At 38.6% G+C, this 24772-nt stretch overlaps 1 long non-coding RNA gene across 1 annotated transcript in view; it reads right to left on the minus strand.

Annotated features, from left to right (window-relative positions):
• Positions 1 to 18930: 18930 nt before the first annotated feature.
• LOC129474504 (uncharacterized) overlaps positions 18931 to 24772 on the minus strand; it is a 107286-nt gene continuing 101444 nt past the window's right edge. Inside the window, exon 3 of the long non-coding RNA XR_008654557.1 lies at positions 18931 to 20860. This is a non-coding gene — a long non-coding RNA (uncharacterized lncRNA). The remainder of the gene's footprint in view (positions 20861 to 24772) is intronic.

Here is a 24772-nt window from a genome sequence, read left to right on the forward strand (position 1 = left end):
CAATGAGAACACATGGATGCAAGGAGGGCTACAACACACACTGGGGCCTGACGCCGGTGGGGCCAGTGTGCAGGGGGAAGGAGAGCTTCAGGATAAATAGCTAATGCATGCTGGGCTTAATACCTAGGTGATGGGTTGATAGGTGCAACAAACCACCATGGCACGTGTTTGCCTATGCAACAAACCTACACATCCTGCACATGTATCGCAGAACTTAAAATAAAATAAATAAATATAAGCTGGATAATAACTGGTCAAATTTTCATTATAATAATGCTTACTAATATTTGTTGTGCTACCCTCTGTCATTAATACACACTTTAAAAAAATTCGGCTAGGTGCAGTGGCTCAGGCCTGTAATCCCAGCACTTTGGGAAGACGAGGCGAGAGGATCACGAGGTCAGGAGATGGAGACCATCCTGGCTAACACGGTGAATCCCCGTCTCTACTAAAAAAAATACAAAAAAAAGTTAGCCAGGGGTGGTGGCGGGTGCCTGTAGTCCCAGCTACTCTGGAGGCTGAGGCAGGAGAATGGTGTGAACGTAGGAGGTGGAGCTTGCAGTGAGCTGAGACCACACCACTGCACTCCAGTCTGGGCGACAGAGCGAGACTCCATCTCAAAAAAAAAAAAAAAATTTACTTGCCCAGGTTTTATAACTAATAAATAGTAGAATACACATTCAAAACCCAATCTCTCTGAGTACAGAAGACATATTCTAAACTCAATATTGAATCCCGAAGGATCAGTTTGTCAACAACATGGTAGGTTAGAGAAAAACGTCAGTTAGGAGGCAATTACAACAGGCTGGATGAGAAATAATGACAGTGTAAACTTAAGCCAAACTCTTTGAGAGCAAGAACCATATCTTTTTAACCATGATCTGGCATGATGTGCCTGACACATTTAGGTGTTTAATAAATATTTTCTGAATGAATGGAAATATGACTGAGAGGAGGACAAAAGGAACCAATTTAAGAAGTAGAGTTGGCATTTGGGAGGTAAGTGGTCAGGATTAGTTAGAGGAAGAAGTTAAAAGACTGGTTTCTAGTAGAAGCGATAAAGTGAATTGTGATGCCATTAACTGAGATATGAAACATCAGAGAGGAGCAGGTTTGGACAGTGAGGTGGATGAGGTGGTGGTGAGGAGGATGGGGTCTGTTTTGAGTTTTAAGTACCTGTGTAATGCTTAGATGGAGATGTCTGGTGGATAACTGGAAATATAGATCTGGAGCTCAAAGAGGAGTTCAATCTGAAGATAACCATCAATATATGGGTAGGAATCAATATAGACACTAAATGAATGAAATTTGTGGATATAACTTTACAGGTAAAATGTGTAATATGAAAAGACTCCTAAAGATCAAATCTGAACTGCACTAATATTTTAGTGATGGCCAGGGAGTGCTGAACCTGTAAATGGCACTGGGAAGGAGTAATAAATCTCAGAAGAGTGCCATCAAAGACAATGGGGGAAGGCCAAGAAGGAGGGAGTGGTTCACTGTCAGATTTTGCATGAGTCCTTACTTTAGTGTATCAGTTGGAAAAGGAAACAGAAAACACTGCAGGTGTTTTAAGCAAGAAGGATTGAATTCACAGAGATTGAGCTGCTTATAAAATTGTTAGGGCTGAAGTGGTAGATTCTAAGCCGGGCTTCCTGATCAGTGCAGAAGTGCCCCATGTCTCTTCACATGAGGACCCAGGCTGATTGCAACTCCGTCATCTGGAATGTCTCTGGTTTGCCAGACATTGCAAGGGGAAGGGAACAAAGAGGAAGCTTCTGTTTCCTAAAACTTCCGTCCAAATGGCAACACCTAATTGCGGGAAGCAGGGACATGCTGCATTACCTTGTGCTCAGGACGGGGAGTGTAGTCATAGCGAGCATATCACAGGCAAATTAACCTCCTGTACCTCACTTTCTTCATTTGTAATCATTCTTTGGCACTTATCTCTTAGGATTGTTAGAGTTAAACTAATGTATACAAGATGCTACAAAGAGTGATTGATCTAAAGTAAACCCTAAGCATTATTGTGTTTTTCTATCCCTTGTCTTTAACTCTCGTCTCCTCCAGTACCTCTCTTTCAGCCCTGGACTTGCTCGGTCCAGCCTGCATTTTATTCTGATCTGCCAGTGCATTCACTCCTCCAAGGAGAATAGCCCCTTTCTCCACCCACCACCCCACAAATCCATTGCTAGGGAAAAGAGAACAGAAAATTTCTCTTCTTCCTTGTCAAATTAAATTAGATGTCTCTCTTACAAGATGACAACTCAGGAAGATTATTAAATTATATCTAGTAAACTGCCTTCTATCCCCTGCTTCTCCTAGTGGGTCACAATGGCCAGTCCGCAACAGGCACTAAAAAATAATTTGGAGCGGATTGATTCCATAGCTGCTATCAGCTGCTACAGGGATTTTCACTTCTAGTCAACCTCGAACTGCTTGGAACTGCATATTCCCCCTTCCAGCAGCTCAGACAGGGAAGAATGGGAGTGAACAATCTTTCTTCTCCCTGTCAACTCCATTTCACTCTAAATCAGGGAATTGTATGCCTTCATGAACCTATTTCTGTCCTATCCCCAAGAGCAACAGAATCCATCACAGCTGCAGCCTAGAAGGGGAAGTGTCCTGAGTACAAACAGCTGCCTTCCCTGCTCGCACCAGGAGAAAAGCAGAGGAATTTATAGAGCTACACTTGGTCACGGCAGAGATTTAGTCATTCCCTTGAGCCCAAGAGACCCTTTTTGCCTCCCTCTTTTCACCCCACAACCCTATTTCTCTGATTCTTCAGCTCCACAGCAGTCTGAGGCACATTGGGTGGTGCCTCTGCTACCCTAAGCGTTTTCTTTTTCCCCAGACTCTTGGGGTCAAAGATATCATTTTGGGAATTCTTGACAATGACAAAAAACATCCAACAACTGAACATCCCTTTGTAGTTCTGACCTCTCATTCTTGAAGAAGGAAGAGTGGCATTATTTTTCTCCATACCTGTCATCTCTGCTGGGAATACATTGTCCAGGATGTCTGAGCCCTCTTATTGCTTTCTTGTAGGGTGCCTTGGAATGAAGCAAGCCACTGGCAGTAAGACTGTCACATGCTAACCCTGTTCACCTCCCCACTACCCCCTTACTCCCAAGCCTGAACTCTCTGCCAGGTCATGTCGTGCATGAGATCTGATTCCAGCCTGTTCTCTAATGGCATCAATGTCCCAAAGTCCTTGGTTGACTAACCAATTAATTAAGCAACTAGTATACCCAAACATGTCCTAGATACTGAGAATATGGAACAGATTTGATACTTGGGTTACTTTCTTTTGCTCTCAAGAAGCTCATTTTTAAATTTTTTATTATAAAATAATTCAAATAGTCAAAAAGTACAGCAATTACAACACTAAGGAGATGTAAACATCAACATTTGCCAAGGTTTTGAAGACTTTACATTGGTAAAAAAGAAAATGTTATCAACAGAGTTGAGGACGTCTCTGCCAACCTCTAAATTTCCCTGTCTCCCTCTTTCCTTTCTTCCTTCTTTCCTCCCTCCATTTTTTTCCCCAAAGGTAACTACCAGCCTAGTTACCTAGTGGCCATGTATTCATAAAAAGTAGGATTTTTATTTTTAAAAAAATACACTAAAGGTATCATACTTGATATGTCCTCTTGGATGTTACATTTTCCTTTCAAAATAATGTTTTTGACATTTATCCAAGTCAATACATGTAGAACCAATTCAATGTATTCTATCAGTTGAATGTTATTTTGTTATGTGAGTTTATCATAATTTATCTTTTTTTATTTTGATGATTATGCATACTAATTTCAGGGTTTTTGTTATTATAGTTCTGCAGTGAGCATTCATGTATGTGTTCCCTTGATTATGTGTGTGAGAATTTCTCTAGGACAATGTTTTGCAACTTTATTTTGACAAGGATCCACATGTAGACAACATTTTATATCATCATCACAAGTCCACATGCAAACACGTATAAACACATACATAGTCATTTAACTGAAAAAAACCCAATATATATTCTCATATTATTCTATTCTGTTCCTTTTCTGTTCTATTCTGTATGCTATTTCTTGTTATATTCTACTCTCTTCTACCCCTTGTTAAATTCAGGGACTGACATACTGAGTTGATTCCACAACTGAACAATGAGTCAGGATCCAGGGTTCGAAAAACACTAACTTAATGTATATATCCAGGAGCAGAATTGCTGTGTCTAAGAGTATGAGCATTTCAACTTCATTGTATATTGCCAAGCTGCTCTCTTCATAGCAAGATGTACCCATTTTAGAGATATTAGAGATATTAAAATATAAAATATGTGCATTTTATAATCTAGGTTATGCAATATTCTGGATACAAATTTTTCATTCATTGTATGAATTTCCATTTTTAAAATTTGTCCTTTAACTTTCTTTATGTATATTTTATCATGTGGATGTTTTTAATTTTGGAGTAGTCAAATGTGTAAAGATGTTTCATATAGCTAATTTAGCCTTTAAGATATTCCTACTTGATGTCATAAAGATAGTCTCCTACATCTCTTTCTGAAAATTCTGCAGTTTTGACTTTTGGCCGCAGACTTTTAATCTATCTGGGGTTGGCATTTTGTTATTGTGTGAGATAGGTATTAATGGATACCCTCAAGTATCCAAATTTTTTTTTGAGTCACCCATTTTTCCACATTGGAGTTTTTTGTTTGTTTTAAAATTTTTTATTTCCATAGGTTATTGGGGAATCAGTGGTGTTTGGTTACATGAGTAAGTTATTTAGTGGTGATTTGTGAGATTTTTGGTACACCCATCATCACACGAGGAGTATACACTGCACCCAATTTGTAGTCTTTTATCCCTCATGCACTTCCCATTCTTTCCCCCTGAGTCCCCAAAGTCCATCGTGTCATTCTTATGCCCTTGCATCCTCATAGCTTAGCTCCCACTTATGAGGGAGAACATACAGTGTTTGGTTTTCCATTCCTGAGTTACTTCACTTAGAATAATAGTCTCCAATCTCATCAAGGTTGCTGTGAATGCCATAAATTCATTCCTTTTTATGGCTGAGTAGTATTCCATCATATATAATACATATATATATGTATGTATGTATATGTGTGTGTATATATATATGTGTATATATGTATATATGTGTATATATGTATATATGTATATATGTGTATATATGTATATATATGTATATATGTATATATGTGTATATATGTATATATATGTATATATGTATATATGTGTATATATGTATATATGTATATATGTGTGTATATGTGTATATATGTATACATATGTATATATGTATACATGTATATGTGTATACATGTATACATATGTATATATGTATACATGTATATATGTATACATGTATACATATGTATATATGTATATATGATATATGTATATATGTATATATATGTGTATATATGATATATATGTATATATGTATATATATATGTGTATATATATATATGTATATATATATCACAGTTTCTTTATCCACTCGTTGACTGATGGACATTTGGGTTGGTTTCACATTTTTGCAATTGTGAATCATGCTGCTATAAACATGCATGTGCAAGTGTCTTTTTCCTATAACGACTTCTTGTCCTGTGAGTAGATACCTGGTAGTGAGATTGCTAAATCAAATGGTACTTCTACTCTTAGTTCTTTAAAAAATCTCCATGCTGTTTTTCATAGTGGTTGTACTAGTTTACATGCCCACCAGCAGTGTAGAAGTGTTCCCTGTTCACCGTATCTATGACAATATCTACTATTTTTTGATTTTTTGATTATGGCCATTCTTGCAGGAGTGAGGTAGTATTGCATTGTGGTTTTGATTTGCATTTCCCTGATCATTAGTGATATTGAGCATTTTTTTATTTGTTTCTTGGCCCTGTGTATATCTTCTTTTGAGAATTGTCTATGCATGTATTTGGCCCACTTTTTGATGGGATTGTTTGTTTTTTCTTGCTAATATGTTTGAGTTCATTATAGATTCTAGATATTAGTCCCATGTTAGATGTATAGATTGTGAAGATTTTCTCCCACTCTGTGGGTTGTCTGTTTACCCTGCTGACTATTCCTTTTGTTCCGCAAAATCTCTTTAGTTTAATTAAGTCCCAGCTATTTATCTTTGTTTTTATTGCATTTGCTTTTGGGTTCTTGATCATGAAATCCTTGCCTAAGCCAATGTCTATAAGGGTTTTTCCAATGTTATCTTCTAGAATTTTTATAGTTTCAGGTCTTAAATTTAAGTCCTTAATCCATCTTAAGTTAATTTTTGTATAAGATGAGTGATGAGAATCCAGTTTCATTCTCCTACATGTGGCTTGCCAATTATCCCAGCACCATTTGTTGAATAGGTTATCCTTTCCTCACTTTATGTTTTTGTTTGCTTTGTTGAAGATCAGTTAGCTGTTAAGTATTAAGTTAAGTATTTGGGTTTATTTCTGGGTTCTCTATTCTATTCCATTGGTCTATGTGCCTATTTTTATACCAGCACCATGCTGTTTTGGTGACTATGGCCTTATAATACAGTTTGAAATCAAGTAATGTGATGCCTCTAGATTTGTTCTTTTTGCTTAGTCTTGTTTTGGCTATGTGGGCTCTTTTTTGGTTCCATACGAATTTTAGGATTGTTTTTACTAATTCTGTGATGAATTATGCTGGTATTTTGATGAGAATAGCATTGAATTTGTAGATCGCTTTTGGCAGTATGGTCATTTTCACAATATTGATTCTACTCATCCAAGAGCATGGGATGTGTTTCCACTTGTTTGTGTTGTCTATGATTTCTTTCAGCAGTGTTTTGTAGTTTTCCTTGTTGAGGTCTTTCACCTCCTTGGTTGGGTATATTCCGAAGTTTTGCTTTTTGGGGGTATTTTGTTTGTTTGTTTTGTTTTTGCAGCTATTGTAAAATGTGTTGAGTTCTTGATTTGATTCTCAACTTGGTCACTGTTGGTATATAGACGAGCCACTGATTTGTGTACATTAATTTTGTACCCGGAAACTTTGCTGAATTCTTTTATCAGTTCTAAGAGTTTTCTGGAGGAGTCTTTAGGGTTTTCTAGACAAACAATCATATCATCAGCAAACAACAACAGTTTGACTTTCTCTTTGCCGATTTGGATGCCTTTTATTTCTTTCTTGTGTCTGATTGCTCTGGCTAGAACTTCCAGTACTATGTTGAAGAAGAGTGGTAAGAGGGGGCATCCTTGTCTTGTTCCAGTCCTCAGAAGGAGTGCTTTCAACTTTTCCTCATTCAGTATTATGTTGTCTGTGGGTTTGCCATAAATGGCTTTTATTACATTGAGGTATGTCCCTTGTATGCCAATTTTGCTGAGAGTTTTAATTATAAAGGGATGCTGGATTTTGTTGAATGATTTTTCTACATCTATTGAGATGATCATGTGATTTTTGTTTTTAGTTCTGTTCATGTGGCATATCACATTTATTGAGTTGCATATGTTAAACCATCCCTGCACCCCTTTTATGAAACCCATTTCATCATGGTGGATTATCTTTTTGATATGTTGTTGAATTTGGTTAGCTAGTATTTTGTTAAGGATTTTAGCATCTATATTCATCAGGGATATTGGTCTGTAGTTTTCTTTTTTAGCATGTCCTTTCCTGGTTTTGGTATTAGGATGATACTGGCTTCAAAGAATGATTTAGGGAGGGTTCCCTCTTTCTCTATCTTGTGGAATAGTGTCAGTAGGATTACTACCAATTTTTCTTTGTATGTCTGGTAGAATTCTACTGTGAATCCATCTGTCTGGACTTCTTTTTGTTGGTAATTTTTAAATTATCATTTCAATCTTGTCGCTTGTTGTTGGTCTGTTCAGGGTACTTAATTCTTCTTGATTTAAGCTGGAGAGTTGTATCTTTCCAGGAATTTATCCAGCTCCTCTAGGTTTTCTAGTTTATGCACATAAAGGTGTTCATAGTATCCTTGAATGATCTTTTGTATTTCTGTGGTGTCAGTTGTAATATCTCCTGTTTCATTTCTAATTGAGCATATTTGGATTTTCTCTCATCTTTTCCTGGTTAATCTTGCTAATGGTTTATCAATTTTATATATCTTTCCAAAGAACCATCTTCTTGTTTCATTTACCTTTTGCATTTTTTTGTTTCAATTTCATTTAATTCTGCTCAGATCTTGGTTATTTCCTTTCTTGTGCTGGGTTTGGGTTTGGTTTGTTCTTGTTTTTTTACTTCCTTGAGGTGTGACCTTATATTGTCTGTGCTCTTTCAGACTTTTTAATGTAGGTATTTAGGGCTATGAACTTTCCTCTTAGCACTGCCTTTGCTGTATCACAGAGGTTTTGATAGGTTGTGTTACTATTGTCATTCAGTTAGAAGAATTTTTTAATTTCCATCTTGATTTCATTTTTGACCCAATGATCATTCAGGAGCAGGTTATTCAATTTCCATGTGTTTGCATGGTTTCAAAGTTCCTTTTGGAGTTAATTTCCAGTTTTATTCCACTGTGGTCTGAGAGAGTGCTTGATATAATTTCAATTTTCTTAAATTTATTGAGACTTGTTTTGTGGCCTATCATATGGTCTATCTTGGAGAAAGTTTCGTGCACTGTTGGATAGAATGTATATTCTGTGGTTGTTGGGTGGAATGTTCTGTGTATATCTGTTAAGTCCATTTGTTCCAGGGTATAGTTTAAATCCATTGGTTTTTTGTTGACTTTCTGTCTTAATGACTTGTCTAGTGCTGTTAGTGGAGTATTCAAGTCCTCCACTATTATTGTGTTGCTATCTTATTTTTTAGATCTATTAGTAATCCTTTTATAAATGTGGGAGCTCCAGTGTTAGGTGCACGTATGTTTAGGATTGTAATATTTTCCTGTAGGAGAAGGCCTTTTATCATTGTATAGTGTCCCTCTTTGTCTTTTTAAATTGCTATTTCTTTAAAGTTTGTTTTGTCTGATATAAGAATAGTGACTCCTGCTCACTTTTGGTGTCCATTTGCATGAATTGTCTTTTTCCACCCCTTTACCTTAAGTGAGTCCTTATGTTTTAGGTGAGTCTCTTGAAGGCAGCAGATAGTTGGTTGGTGAATTCTTATCCATTCTGCAATTCTGTATCTTTTAAGTGGTGCATTTAGGCCATTTACATTCAATATTAGTATTGAGATGTGGGGTACCATTCCATTCATCATGCTATTTGTTGCCTGCATACCTTGGTTTTTTGTTTTTGTTTTAATGTATTTTTGTTTTATAGGTCCTTTGAGAGTTATGCTTTAAAGGAGTTCTGTTTTAATGTGTTTCCAGGATTTGTTTCAAGATTTAGAGCTCCTCTTAGCCGATCTTGTAGTGGTGGCTTGGTAGTGGTGAATTCTCTCAGTGTTTGTTTGTCTGAAAAAGACTGTAACTTTCCTTCATATATGAAGCTTAGTTTCACTGGATACAAAATCCTTGGTTGATAATTGTTTTGTTTGATGATGCTGGAGATAGGGCCCAATCCTTTCTAGCTTGTAGTGTTTCCACTGAGAAATCTGCTGTTAATCCTATAGGTTTTCCTTTATAGGTTACCTGGTGCTTTTGCCTCACAGCTCTTAAGATTCTTTCTTTCGTCTTAACTTTAGATAACCTGATGACAATGTGCATACGGGATGATCTTTTTGTGATGCATTTCCCAAGTGTTCTTTGAGCTTCTTATATTTGAATGTCTAGATGTCTAGCAAGGCCGGGGAAGTTTTCCTTGATTATTTCCCCAAACGTTTTCCAAATTTTTAGATTTCTCTTCTTCCTCAGGAACAACAATTATTCTTAGGTTTGGTCATTAAACATAATCCCAGACTTCTTGAAGGCTTTGTTCATATTTTCTTTTCTTTTTTTTTTTTTTTTGAGACAGAGTCTCGCTCTGTCACCCAGGCTGGAGTGCAGGGTGTGATCTTGGCTCACTGCAACCTCTGCCTCCTGGGTTCAAGTGATTCTTCTGCCTCAGCCTCCTGAGTAGCTGGGACTACAGCCATGCACCACCATGCCCAGCTAATTTTTGTATTTTTAATAGAGACAGGGTTTTCACCATATTAGCCAGGCTGGTCTTGGACTCCTGACCTCATGATCCACCAGTCTTGACCTCCCAAAGTGCTGGGATTACAGGGGTGAGCCACCATGCCTGGCCTTTGTTCATATTATCTTATTCTTTTTTCTTTGTCTTTGTTGGATTGGGTTAATTCAAAGACCTTGTCTTTGAGCTCTGAAGTTCTTTCTTCTGCTTATTCAATTCTATTGCTGAGACTTTCTGGAGCATTTTGCATTTCTATAAATGTGTCCATTGTTTCCTGAAGTTTTGATTTTTTTTTTAAATTTATGCTATCTATTTCATTGAATATTTTTCCCTTCACTTATTGTATTATTATTATTTTTTGATTTCCTTAAATTGGGCTTCACCTTTCTCTGGTGCCTCCCTGATTAGCATAATAACTAGCCTCCTGAATTCTTTTTTAGGTAAATTAGAAATTTCTTCTTGGTTTGGAGCCATTGATGGTGAGCTAGTGTAATTTTTGGGGGGTGTTAAAGAACCTTGTTTTGTCATATTAGCAGAGTTGATTTCCTGGTTCCTTCTCATTTGGGTAGCCTCCGTCAAAGGGAATGTCTAGGGCTGAAGGCTGTTGATCAGATTCTTTTGTCTATGGAGTCTTCCCTTGATTTAGTACTCTCCCCTTTTTCCTATGGATGTGGATTCTGGAGAGCTGGGCTGTAGTAATTGTTATCTCTCTTCTGGATCTAGCCACCCAGCAAGTCTAACAGGCTCTGGGCTGGTACTGGGGACTGTCTGCACAGAGTCCTGTGATATGAACCGTCTGTGGGTCCTGCAGCCATGGATACCAGCACCTGCTCTGGCGAAAGTGGAAGCAGGATGAAATGGACTCTCTGATTGACCCTAGCTTAGGTGGTTTAATGCACTATTTTTGTGCCCATTGGCCTCCTGTCAACACTTTCCAGACAGCATCAGCTCTGGTAGTATAGGGAGGAACAGTGGGTGTGGGGGCCCTGGAACTCCCAAGAGTATATGTCATTTGTCTTCAGTTACCAGGGTAGGTAGGGAAGGACCACTGGGTGGGGGCAGGGCTAGGCATGTCTGAGCTCAGACTCTCCTTGGACAGGTCTTGTTGTGGCTGCTGTGGGGGATGGGGGTGAGGTTCCCAGGTCAACAGTTATGTTCCTAGAAGGATTATGGCTGCCTCTACCATGTAATGCAGGTCGTCAGGAAAGTGGGGGAAAGCCAGCAGTCACAGCCCAGTTCCCACACAATCTAAAAGGCTGGTCTCACTCCCACCATGCCCTGACCAACAGCACCAAGACTGTTTCCAAGCAGTGGGTGAGCAGGGCTGAGAATGTGCCACAGGCTACCTGACTCCCAGCTGCAAAACCAAGTAGGGCTTTTATTCTTCCCCCATCTGTAGAGTTTGCACACTGGATTCACACCCTCTCCCGAGTTCTGGCCAGGAGACTTCGGTTTAAGTTATTACAAAGTTCAGCTGGAGGTTGCCTTCTCCCTCTGGCCTTTTCCCAGTGCCTCTATCCACCGTCCCCAGGGATTCCTGTGAGGCAAGGCAGAAATGGCTTGCTAAGGGACCCTGAGAGCCAACAGGTCTTTTCCTGCTGCCTTCTCTACCCTGTATTTCACTCTGCTCTCTAAATTGACGGAGCTCCAGGTAAGGTCAGAATCTTCTCCCTTAATCTAGACCTGCAGGTTCCCCAGTGGGGGTGTGTGTTCCGGGCAGATGATCTCCCTTTCCCACTTCTGCAGTTTGGGCACTCATAGTATTTGGGGTGTCTTCAGGGTCCTACAGGAGCAATCCACTTCCTTCAGAGGATCTGTGGTTCCCTCAGTTTTCCTAATATATTCCTACAGTCGTTCTGGAGCAAAAGTTCATGAGGCAAGCCTCCACATGCTGCATGTTGTTAGAGTCAGAGCTGCAATCTAGTTCCACCTCCTGTCCACCATCATCTCCGTCCACATTAGAGTTTTAATACCATTATTGTCCTGTATCAAGCACTCAGATTATGTGAGTTTGTTTCTTGGAATTCCTTTTTTTTTTTTTTTCAGTTGCAGAGCTTATCCCTGCATAAGCATCACAGTGTTATTTACTAAAGCTTTATTTTAAAAATCTCCTATAGAATTGCATAGGCTTATCTTGATGACTTATTTTTCTCAAGTTTTTTAGAATCAGCTTGTCTAATTCCATGAAAAAGTACACTGAGAATTTGATTGGAATTACACGAATTTATAGATCACTTTAAAGAGAATTGTCATATTTTAACCATTTATTCTTTGAATCCATGGATGTAGTGTATCTCCTTATGTATTTAACCTTCATTAAAAATCTTAATAATACAGCTTGTACATATTGACATACTGAATGCTGTGGTATGAAGCACTGAGAAAAATACAACCTTATTTCTGTTAGTCTTAACAAAAATGCATAACTTCAATCCACTCATAAGAAAACATCAGAAAAAGTCCAAACTGAGGAAGATTCAACAGAATAACTGATCAACCCTGGCAAAAGTGTCATGATCGTGGAAAGCAAGGTAACGCTGGGGAATGACTCCAAACTTTGGGAGACAGTTATGTCTAACAATGAAATGTCATGTAAAATCTTCTATAGGAAACTAGAACAGGAAAAGGACATTAGGAGAAAACTTGTGAAGCTCTAAGATCTTTAGCTGATAGTATCGTACCAATGCTAATGTCCAGATTTTAATAATCATACTCTGATCATATAAGAGGTTAACATTTGGGGAGGCTAGGTAAGGAATATAAAGAAACTCTCCATACTATTTTTCAACTTTTCTATAAGTTTAAAATTAGTTCAACATAAAAAGTTAAAAAACATGTTTGTAAATTGACATCGTTGTGTTAGTTGGGACTTCAACATTTCACTCATAGCATATGTTGTTTGCTCTTGGTCTTAGGTAGGTATTCTTCAGCCGTTTAAGGGGTTTCTGTCTTATTCATAGTTGGATAAATGTGTGTGTAGGAGGAGGTGTTTAATCACCTCTAGATGTTGAATTTAATCCAATATTTTTTCTATCTATACCAACTGATGTATTCAAGTACAGTGTTTTGTCTTTCCCTTTTAGTTTGCAAATGTGTTAAATTACTACCTTTTCTAATATTAAGTCACCTTGTAGTTCCAAAATAAATCCCCTTTGTCATATGTGTTTTTAAGGTACATTGATAGATTTGATGTACTAATGTTTAATGCATTGTTTTTATATCTATGTTCATCACCTGAGATTGTTAATGAGTTTTCTTTACTATAATTTTTATTGTTTTGCATGCTTACTTTTTTTTTCTGAGTTTCCTTTTACTTCTTAAATTATGGCTTTTCTATTGCCTTTTGTCTTTTTTTACCCCCATTCTTCAATACTGGATCACCTATGTAGACTTTTAGTTGGTATTATCTTCTCTAGGACTACCATAACATTTTAAAGTACCCTTGCCTTCTGGCCTTTACTTTCACTTATGAGAAACTTTGCTGCAAGTCTAATTGCTATTCATTTACAGGCAATTTGTTCCTTTGCTCAAGTTGTTGTTTTTTAAGATTCATTTTTTGTCTTTGGTGTTCTGCAGTCTCCTTATAATGCATCTGGGATACTCAAGAACCAATCTGAGGATCATGACCTTTCTTAATTCTAGAAAATTATCAGGCATTATTTTTAAAAATATTGTCTCATCTACACTAATTCTCTTCTTGTTCTTTGCAATTATTTTGGATGTATATTGAATTTTTCTCCATAGTCTTCCATGCCCCTTATACTGTCTTTAATATGTTTTTTATTCTCTTTATTTGTGCTGCTTTTTTGGGCACTTAGACCAGATTCATCTTCCAACATACTGATTTTTCCCTTTAGCTATGTCTAATCTATTGCTTAACCAATTTATTTAGTGTGTTAATTTTAATAAGTATGTTTTTTTTTCCAGAATATCTACTTTCTCTTTTCCAAGTCCACATTACTGTGGCCACATCTTTAATTTTATTTTCTGTTTCTTCTTATATGTCTTAAACACTTCGATTACTATTTTACAGAGCTATTTTTATCATTGCAAACCCTTGGGATATTTTTTATTATTTCAAATGTTTGTTCTTTATTGTTGTACTTGCTCTTCCTTTTCAAGATAGGTCATTTTCCAGTACACTTTGTATTTTTTTTATTGTGAGCTTCTCTTCAGGAGGGTGTGTGTGTTTCTGTGTATGTTTTAATTGGAGTCCCATGTGACTTGGTTGCTGGAGATTTTACTAGTGAGAGGTTTTATATTTGCTTTTATGTGGTACTTTAGGCATTTTACTACTCTAGGACCAAATTTCATATTCACCTCCTTGTTGTGGGTTAAATTGTGTCCTCTAAAATGAGGTGTTCAATTCATAACCCCTAGAGCTAATGGATGTGACCTTATTTGGAAACAGAGTCTTTGCAGATGTAATCAAGTTAAGATACGGTCATATGGGATTAGGGTGAGCCCTAAACCCAGTGACTGGTGTCTTTATAAGACAAGGGAAGGGAGCTGTTAAAACAGAGGGAGAGAGAGAGACAGTGAAGAAGGCCATGTGACAATGGAGGTAGGAATTGGAGTGATGCCGCTCCAAGACAAGGATCACCAAGGATTGCCAGCCACCACCAGAAGCCAGGAGAGAGGCACAGGACAGAGTCTCCCTCGGGGCCTCTAGAAGGAACAAACTCTACCAACACTTTGGTTTCAGACTTTTGGCCTCCAGCACTGTGGCAGAATAAATTGCTGTTGTTTTAAGATACCTAGTTTGTGGCGCTTTGTCATGACACCCTAGGAAACAGACAATCCTGGCTCGGTATTTCCTGTGAGGACATTAAAATTTCATTTGTTTGTCTTTAGAGCTTTTATCTGGGTTAGGTATCCCTTGGCATTGGCGTAGACACTCACTGCTTTGATTTTGAAATCCCACTTGAGGGTTTCCTTTTTTCCTAAGGCTGGCTTTCTACAGTATTATAATTTTGTTTTAAATATTTGATCCAACACAGATAACTGTATCTAAAAGGAAAGTTATCTGCATTAACTCTATCCACTATATTTCTAGACTCTGAAATCTGATTCTCACTTATGGCCAAGGAAAGGAAATTACAATAGCCTGCTCTGTACAATAGCCATACCATGTGCTATGGGCACAAAGAGGCAGAGAACTGTGGAAAGTAGGAAGTGTGGAGGGATCCCAGTACCTCATCAAACTCTCCTAGGCCTTCAAGTATTTTCATATTTGAGAAAACATAAGCTCATTTGTGTAAACTGAGAGTCCCTGCGTATGTCCTGTCTCATCTCTCACCACCCCCTCCTTTTCATAAACCATCACTCAGGCCAAGGAAAATGCTTCCTTTCTTCAAATGGACTATTATTTCTTTCACTCTCTTGCCGCACATGTAAATTTCTTCTTCCTAGAACATTCCTGTTCCTTTCTGGCATCCAAATCCTACATGTTCTTTAGGCCTTCTCTGGATGAGAGAAGCCCCACCAGTTACTAAATAAGCAGTGGGTGAGAGGAAGCAAGACTGAAAGCAGGATCCCAGAAAGGACGTGATGTGGACCGACCTAAGATTTGGGGATGGAGAGGAATAGATTTACTTAAGTGGGAAGAGTCACTGAGTTCCTATTATTAAGCATGTGGGGGTTATCTAGTCAACAAGTATCTCGTATGTATTTTTGGCTTTATTTTTCTTACCAGATCAGAACTTCCTTAAGGTCAGTAACATTATGGAAAAACATTTTTATCCTACACAGGGCCTATCCCAGGACATTGCAATAAAGAAATAAATATTTGTTGACTGAGGGGCTCAAAATATAAATTAATGAACATATATTCATTGAAAATATATTTTCCATATCTTCAAGTATAATATATACGGTCTGAGTTTCAATTTTAATAAGCCTCATTGTGGGTTTGTTTTGTTTTATATTTGGTGAGGGCTGGGATTTTGTGTTTTCTTGAGAATGGTTGGTGGAATTTATTTAATGATTCTGTGGTTATGTCTTCTGTTTTAATCTTTTATTTTTCTAGTGCTTTGTGTCTTGATGTGAGTCCTCAGAGAAAGGGCCTTGCTCATTCTATGTACCACAGAGGGCTTAGCATATTTTTGGCACTCATTAAATGTTAACATCAACAAGAGGATCATGAAGAATGATTACACAAGAGGGAAGTAAACAGAAAGGCAAGAGTTGGCAAGCGTCAAATAGATACACTCACTTCTTCCCCCAAACTCATGATTATAAAAGGTATTTATTTTCTCAGCATCTTTAACTCATTCACTTCTGGATACAAGTACAGAGCAGAACAGATTGCAAAACTCGTTTTTCTAAAGAATTGATCAGGAATTCAAATCTTTTTTTCACTGCAGCAGCTATTCCAAAAATTATAAAACAAGGTTTATTCTTTTGAAACCTCCAAGGTTAGCAGTATCCGTGTTGGCAGGAGTGGTACATACAGCTCCAGTTTTCCTTTTTCCCCAATAGTGAAAGGACTCCAGTGTGAAGGAAGCTCTTTGGTGCCAAAGGACTATGGCTCCTAACTCCTGTCTATAGCAAAACCAGGGAAATAGATTTTTTTAAAAAAAGCAAAATCCAGCTACCAAACACCTTGTCTCCATCAACAGTTCTGGCTAGATCAGCTGCTTTTTTATTCTAATTAAGTCTTTCCAAAAAAATTTATATGTCAGCAGAAGTGAGAGAAATAAAGGAAGCATTTTTACTTGGCAACAGTGAAACTTTTCGTTGGCCAAAAAATATGTGAATGAAGTAAGCTTTTAAGAGCTTATGGGTTCTTTGTCAATATGAACCTAATAAATTAAAATTGGAAATACTTTCTGCCATCCCCCCAACATCTCATCAATCACCAATGTACTTCGTCTCCCTCCCTCCTTTCCCACCTCAGATACAGTAAAGGAAGACAGCTAGCAAGCTATGGAGTCTTAGTTAAAACAGGTCATATTATTAGTAAAGAAACAGGGGTCTTGCTACAGGAATTCTGAAGCACTAGCGTCAGGTTTACTTTTTAAATGTGCAAAAGGAAGAGGAATGTTTTAAAGAGAGAGAAAAATCTTTGGAATCTTCAAAGTTGGCGTTTGTTGGTATCACAGCTAAGCGTTAGCACAAAAGTCCCAAAGACATGGAAATGAGAAGAATGAATTAAATATTGTCCTCACATCTTCATCCTTCACTTGTAATGGCATGTAGCACCACTCAGGTGGAAAACTAGATCTTCTCTGAGGATAAATATCAAAAACCTTTTACTAGGTAAAATTTGCACTACAGTTAAATCACAAAACTGTTTTTCCCCCCAGGTACATCCTTAGTCTACAATGTTATTAACGCATTTGAGTCAAGTGTAAATATAGTATAGACTGAGGCTTTGACTGTCTTCTTCCTTGTTTTTTAAAAGGGAAAAGAATGAAACTGTGTTTTCATTTGCATCATTTGGACATTAAGCACTAAAGACTTCAACTCATGAAACTCAGAACATTATAAGAAATATTTTGCCCTATTCCTCACTGTTCCCCAGTGCTTTACACTGGCTTTGGAGCACTCTTTGAAGGTCTGTAGGCATTTGATTTATCCCCTCTTCCTTTTCCTAGATACTCTGTCCATGAAAACTCAGAGCAAGAAAAGAGGATAAAAGTGCTGAAAAATGGCCAGGGACATACTCACTAGAGGGGATCAGGAATGAGTTGTGTTCAGGCAATAGTAGAAGATCTCAGCAAGAACAATTGTGACACAGGCTATACTTAGTAGTGGGTTTCCAAGCTCAGCAGTGGGGTCATAGCAGGACTGAGAGGAGATCTTCCTTGTGAACACAGAGCTTAGTCATAGGAAAGGGCTGTGCAGAAGGATTCCCCCTCCTGGGAAAATAGATGGCTTTTAATGAAAAGGGAACTGGATTACTCAGTGCCAGGGAGAGCTTTGCATGGGGTCATCCAGCAGTTGAATTCACATTCTGGTTATGGGTCAAGGAGCCCCTGGGATGAATTTGGGATCCTGTTGGTCGGCACTTGGCCTTTCAGATCCCAGATTTGGGAATGTTGTGCAATCCTAAGTCCTACTAAATTTGGCACCTGGGTTGTTTAAATGTCTTACATGTGGATTCATCCATGCCTGGAGAAAGATCAAGTCTTAAGAAAAGAAGAGCCATGGCAGGGCCATTTGGAATATAGGCTGGTAGAGGCCTAGAAAGGAGTTGGGGGCTGACATCAGCTTCCTTCCAGGAATTCATCAGGAACATCATTTTTCATGCTTAGGTAGCAAGTTTTCCTATTGCTTTTACTTATAAATCCATTTGCCTAAAGTCTTATCTAAAGGGTTGGCTTTACTATCTAAGACCTAATTATTTGTCCTTTGTATTCAAGTAAGTATTTTCTGTCATGTCATTTTATTTGTATATTAATTAAATGACACAGATAACTCAAAATAGAAGTCACACCCTATCTCTAAAGAAGTTACATAATTTATTTTCTGTAAGAGAAAAAGAAATCTACACAGTCAAGTGGGCTACAGGGTAACTTTCATTTGCACCTCCAAATCCACACTCTAACATGCTCTCTGCCCCAGGAGGCTGACCTATAAGAAACAAACAAAGGAATCCACTGACCACCGCTTCCAGTTTGGTTCTACAATGGGAGGCACTAATGGGAGATGAAAGGGTGGGAGGGATGTGAGGTGGGGATTGCCAGGGCTTGGCCTTGTGCTTCTGCCAGAATCCCTACAATCTTTCAAGTTGTTTTTTCCATGTGGCTCTTGCTCCAAGTTCCTCTCTTTGTCCCTTCAGGCCTAGACATGGTAACAGAAACACTTTTGCCTTCCTAAACCCTTCTATCTTTGTAAATTGATCTGTCCCAGATTTGGTTCCGAAGAAGCAGACTCCAAGATGGAGATTTGTGGGCATGAGGTTTATTAGGGAGTGCTCTCAGGATCCAAACCTGCAGGAAGGAAGGGGAGGGAGAAAAGTAGGGCAGAGGAAGAGGCTAGGTAAGCCCAAAGTGACTGGGAGCCTGAAGCTGGGATGCACCTTCAGAGGTAGATGCACCTCTTTGTGGGATGCTTCACAGAGGCAAAGGGTAAGGCCTTTATAGTCTTGGGCTGACAAGTTATTGGATGCAGGCTCTCCCTGGAAGAGAGCATGAAGTTGGGTGAGGTGACTGTCTTCAGCCTATGGGGACTAGGTCCTTCATTCCTGATGGGAAATTTGAGATGTGCAGTTTCCATGACAGCTCAGCTCTTGTGCTTCATGGATCCACTTCTTTCTGCATGTTAAGGAGAAGCATCTCTAGGATCACAGTTGGCCTCTTTTCCTGGGGAAATCTTCCTGTTTTGTTTACAGTCTAAATTTCCTGTCTCTTTTTGGTACCTCTGCTGGTCTACTTGGCTGCTGGAATGACCTAGCTAGCTTCTCACTCCTGAGAAGACCCATCACTATGCCTTTGTTAGGTGGAGGCTGTTGCATTTATCCATCTATTATTAAAAAATGGGCAAGGGAATTCTAAGGGACACCCAGGCAAGTTAGCTGGGGGCCTCTCTGTGGCCTTGTGTCAGCAGTCCCAGCTCCTTCTCAAGAATGGGATTGATTAATGCCTATGGTATGGTGATTCCTCTTCTTGCTTGGTAATCTCTTGGCATGAGGAGCCTGATGCTTCCAAGTGGCAGCCTTAACCTCATGTTCAATTGAATGCTTGTTGTATTCCCTGATGGAAGCACATCTCCTTTGGGCACCAGGACCTCTAAACCCACAGAGCCTAGGCACAAGTTCCCTAAGGAGTCAACTGTATTGATGGTAAGTGAGGCTATTGCTGCGTCCACTCCTTAACTCCCACATATTTTACCTCTTGGGGACACAGCATCATATAATGATTGTTTATTTAGCATGTATATTACACCCAGGAGAATCTGATGATGACATTACCTTGCAAGGATGGGGCACCATTTTCCTGGGTGTAATACACATGCTAAATAAACCTCCAATGACATTACCTTGCAATGGTGTGGCCCCTCCACTATGCCTTCAACAGGGCTTTCCATCACTCTGTTAGTGTGGCAGCTTCTGGATGGTGCATGATGTGATGGGACTAGTAGAGCTTGTTCCAGCTGGGGCAAGCTGGAGCTTGTCCACTTACGCACCTCCTTTCTTGTAAAGTGGGTCACTTGGTTTGATGGGATGTTATGTGAGATGCCATGTTGGTGGATCACTAACTCTCTAAGCCTTTAGATGCTGGTGCCAGCTGAGGCCCTGCAGGCAAGAACAGTAAATCCAACCCAGAACCACGAATTAATTAATACCAAAATGAATCAATGACCTTTCCAGGGTAGAAGATATTCAAATTTCCACCATGTGGCTGGTTGATCTCAAGGGCTAATACCATAGCTGGGCAGGGATGAAGGTCATCCTTGGTTTCTGTTGCTGAAAGGTTGAATATTTCAGCCTTGGTGGCTGGGTCAACGTTGTGGAGTGGGAGTGCATATTGCTGGATCCATGCATAGCCCCCACTCCTGCTACCAGGGCTATGCCATTCATGCACCGTTGTTTGAACATTGACATCTAATGACAGAGGCTGGCCAAAGTCAACGGGCCACATATTCTCTTGTGTCTATTGGTGATTTAGTGGGATGTTCTTTTGTAGTGGATGTTCCCTAGTGATCATTAACATGTAATAAAAGGATCTCCACACCTCCTTCCTGTTCCCATAAATCCATTCACAGCTCTTTCACCCAGACTTGCTTCATCCTGATTTTCCAATCTTTCTTGATCAAATAGTTAAGCAATTTTCTTGTTCGTGAATCCATACATATTCTTATCTGGTGATGATATTGGGACTAAGAGAGGAAGGGAGGCAATGAGGAAGTAAGAAGAGAGAAAAGTTGAAATATTGGTTAGTCATTTTACAAGAACACTTGAACAATCAGAAAGCTGTGGCAGGTAAGAATTGCATATTCCCATTTAGTTTCTACTAATGCCTCTGAAGACTCTAAAGGCAAAATATTTTGTTTCAAATCTGAAATATTTGGCAGGACAGTAATGCTGATATTTAAGTTACTTCAAACAGGAATGATTTGATACATTTATGGATCATCTTTTCTAAAATTTCTAGCAAATTAAAAACTGGAAGATAAGAAACAGCTTTCAGAATGAGGCAAGTAATTCTAAATAAATGTATATGAACTCAAGAAAAAAATAATGCTTCTCTGTGGCGTCTCCAAGATAAATAATAAAATAATGTGGTTTTTTTTGTAAAATACTAAAGCAGAGGAGGAGGAAGAAAAGGAGGTGCCCTGGGTATGTGCAAAACTTTCACTCATGCTAGGCATATCAAAACCGTGCAAAACTTTCACTCATGCTAGGCATATCAAAACCGTGCAAAACTTTCACTCATGCTAGGCATATCAAAACCATCCCCCTTCAGCTCACATTTTAAAGGAAATAGGATACAGGGAATTACCATATCCTTCCCAGGTCCAAACATTTTGAAAAACTTGCCATTTTCTCCACAGTGGTTGCCCTGACGTTTTTAGTCTTTTCCAGTACGAATCATAGCTTCCCCTCATTATAAAGCAAACACTTTATATCTCCATTATATAAAGCTGTAATCCCCATTATAAAACAAAAACTCTATACAATAGAAATAAAACTTTAATGTCCTTTTGATCATTTATTACTTCACATTTTTAATAACTTTTGGTTGAATACTTCACAGAATGCTAGGCTCCGAGTATATCTGGATGAGCAACACAATGTGTCTGAGTCCAAATGTAATAACGTATCATATTTGTAATGACACGAGAAGTAAATGGGCTCATGAAAGCAAATATTAGGGATACTTGTTCCAGTCTGGTGGGAGTATAAGAATGAAGTCACAGATTTGACATTTAAACTGAGACCTGGAAAGTATTTAGGATAAAGTTTAGATAAAACTGTTAGCCATGGTGGATGAAAGCCAGGGAAGAAATAGTTGCAGAACTCTAACACAGGTTTGGAGAGTCATCAAGAACAGGTAACAAAAGGTATAGACACTATCCCAAGGCTAATAGGAAGTTACTGAAGGGTTTCAAGCACTTCTTCTTCCTTCCCTTCCTCTCTGCCTCCTTCTCTCCCTCATTCCCTTCATCCATTCTTTCCTTGTTTTTTTTTTTTGCCTTTTTTAAAAAAGATGACACTGACTGCCCTATCAAAAATGAAAGAAGAGGGTAGATTCAATAATATTTTTTATGATGGACTCAATAGAACTTGGCCACAAGAAATATTGAGTTAAGAGGTAAGAATAAGGTTAAAACCCAGGTTTTTCAATCCATCTATGAGAAGATAGTGATCTCACTGACAAATTTGCAGCAGAGAAGGTGAAGAAGATTCCCTCTGTGTTCACTGATCACAAATATATATATTTTTTATATGATGGACTAAGATAAGAACTCTTTTGTTTACGTTTTTATCCTCAGAACCTAGTCACAGATCTCATTTCAAAAATCTTGAATCGCCTTGGAGCTTGTGATGGATAATTTTATGTGTCAATTTGACTTGGATTAAAGATGCCAAGATAGCTGGTAAGACACTATTTTTAAATGTATCTGTGAGGGCTGTTTCAGGGAGAGATTAGCATTTGAATCAGTATGCTGTGTAAAGAAGATCCACCTTCACCAATGTGGAAGGACATAATTCAATCTGTTCACAGCCCAGATAGAACAACAACAACAAAAAAAAAATGGAGGATAGGCTAGTTTGCACCCTCTCTCTCCTTGAGCAGGGAGATACTTGCATTACACCTTAATGACCACTAGAGAATATGCACTTCAAAAGAATATCCCCACTAAATCACCAATAGACACAGAAGAATAATTTGGCCAGTTGATATTGACCAGCCTCTGTCATTAGATGCCAGTGTTCAAACAACAGTTCATGAATGGCATAGCCCTGGTAGTAGGAGTGGAGGCTGTGCATGGATTTAGCAATATTCACTCCCACTACTCAACAGTGACACAGATACTGGTGCTGACAAATATTCTTTCTAGCAACAGAGGCCAGTGAGGACACTCATCCCCACTCAGGTATGGTATTAATCCTTTAGGCCAACCAGCTACATGGTGGAAAGCTGGCTACATTGAATATTTTCTACCCTGGAAAGGTCATTGATTCATTTTGGTTGGAAATGATTTGTGTTTCATGATTCATGTTTTACTCTTCTTTTTCTGAGACACCAGTATCTCGTTCTCAGGCCTTTGGATTTAGCCTGGAGATTACACCATCTGACCCCACCCCTTCAGACTCTGATCAGGACTTATACCATTGACTCCCCTGATTCTCAGGCTTTTAGACTCAAAATGAATTACATCACCAGATTTCCTTGGTCTTTAGTTTGCAAATGGCAGATCACGGGGCTTCTTAGCCTCTATAATTGCATGAGCCAGTTCCCATAATAAACAAACAAATATATATCTCTCCATATATCTTACTGGTTCTGTTTCTCTGAGAACCCTGACTAATAAGTCTAATTTTCAAGTGATGGCAGGCAGTAATGGTTTTTCATGCACCAAATCCATTCAGTGGATAATTTATTTTCCCACACAAGTTTAGGTTAACCTAAAGGAAAAAAAAAAAACAAAAAAACACAAGAACCAAATAAACACTACACTGGATCCACACCAGCCCTATAAAACTAAATGACTTCCTTTAATTTTGACGTGCTCCAAGATTCAGTCCTGGATATTATTCTCCTAATTATCTACACTCATATCAATCTGATCCAATTCCATGGCTTTAAATACTATCTACATTTTGACAACTCCTAAATGCATGTATCTAGCTCCAATTTCTCTGCTGAATCCCAGATTTGTATATTCTCCCTAACCAGTATCTCTACACTGATGTTTGGTAGACATCTTAAACTTAACATATACAAAACTGAACTATCTTTTCCTGCTGTTACAGAATACCTGAGACTGGGTTATTTACAATGAACAGAAATATATTGGCTTACAGTTCTGCAGGCTTGGAAGTCCAAGACTGAGGGTTTAGCATCTGGTGAGGGCTTTCTTGCTGCACCATCCCATTGCAGGAGGCAAAAAGGCAAAAGATGACCCATTCCTGAAAGCATTTTTATCAAGGCATTAAATCCACCTCTTAAATATCTCACCTCTTCATACCATTACTATAGCAATTAAATTTCAACACGAATTTTGGAAGCGACATTCAAACCATAGCACCTACTCTATCTGAAGTCTGCTCCATCTCTAGCCATCCACTTTCTTAGGACAAAAATTTCGACATCCCATATTCAATCACCTTAAAACCTGTTGGCTCTGCCTTCAGAAAATATCCAGACTCTATTTCCCACTACCTCTTGTGCTATTACCCTGGTCTGAGCCACCATCCTATCTCACTTGGATTCCTGAAATTGCTTTCCAATGAGTCTCCTCATTTTCCTCCTGCAGCCTACAGTTCATGATCAACAGGGCAATTCCTTTTGAAAACAGAAGTCATGTTAGTCATATCACTCCTCTGTTTAAAACCCATCAATGATTTCTAACTCATTCAAAGTAGAAACCTAAGAGGTTCCATATGATCAGATATACAATTGGATAACTTCCTGACCTACTTCAAGCCTTTGCTCAAACATGAATTTTTCAGTGACTCCTTCATCGACAATTCCATTTAAAATTGTCACTCCTCTTCCTCAGACACTTCAGATCAGAGATCACCACTCCCCAACCCCCACCTTTGTTCTACAATTTGTTATT

The sequence above is a fragment of the Symphalangus syndactylus genome, chromosome 2 (genome assembly GCF_028878055.3).
Source record: "Symphalangus syndactylus isolate Jambi chromosome 2, NHGRI_mSymSyn1-v2.1_pri, whole genome shotgun sequence".
Lineage (NCBI taxonomy): Eukaryota > Metazoa > Chordata > Mammalia > Primates > Hylobatidae > Symphalangus > Symphalangus syndactylus.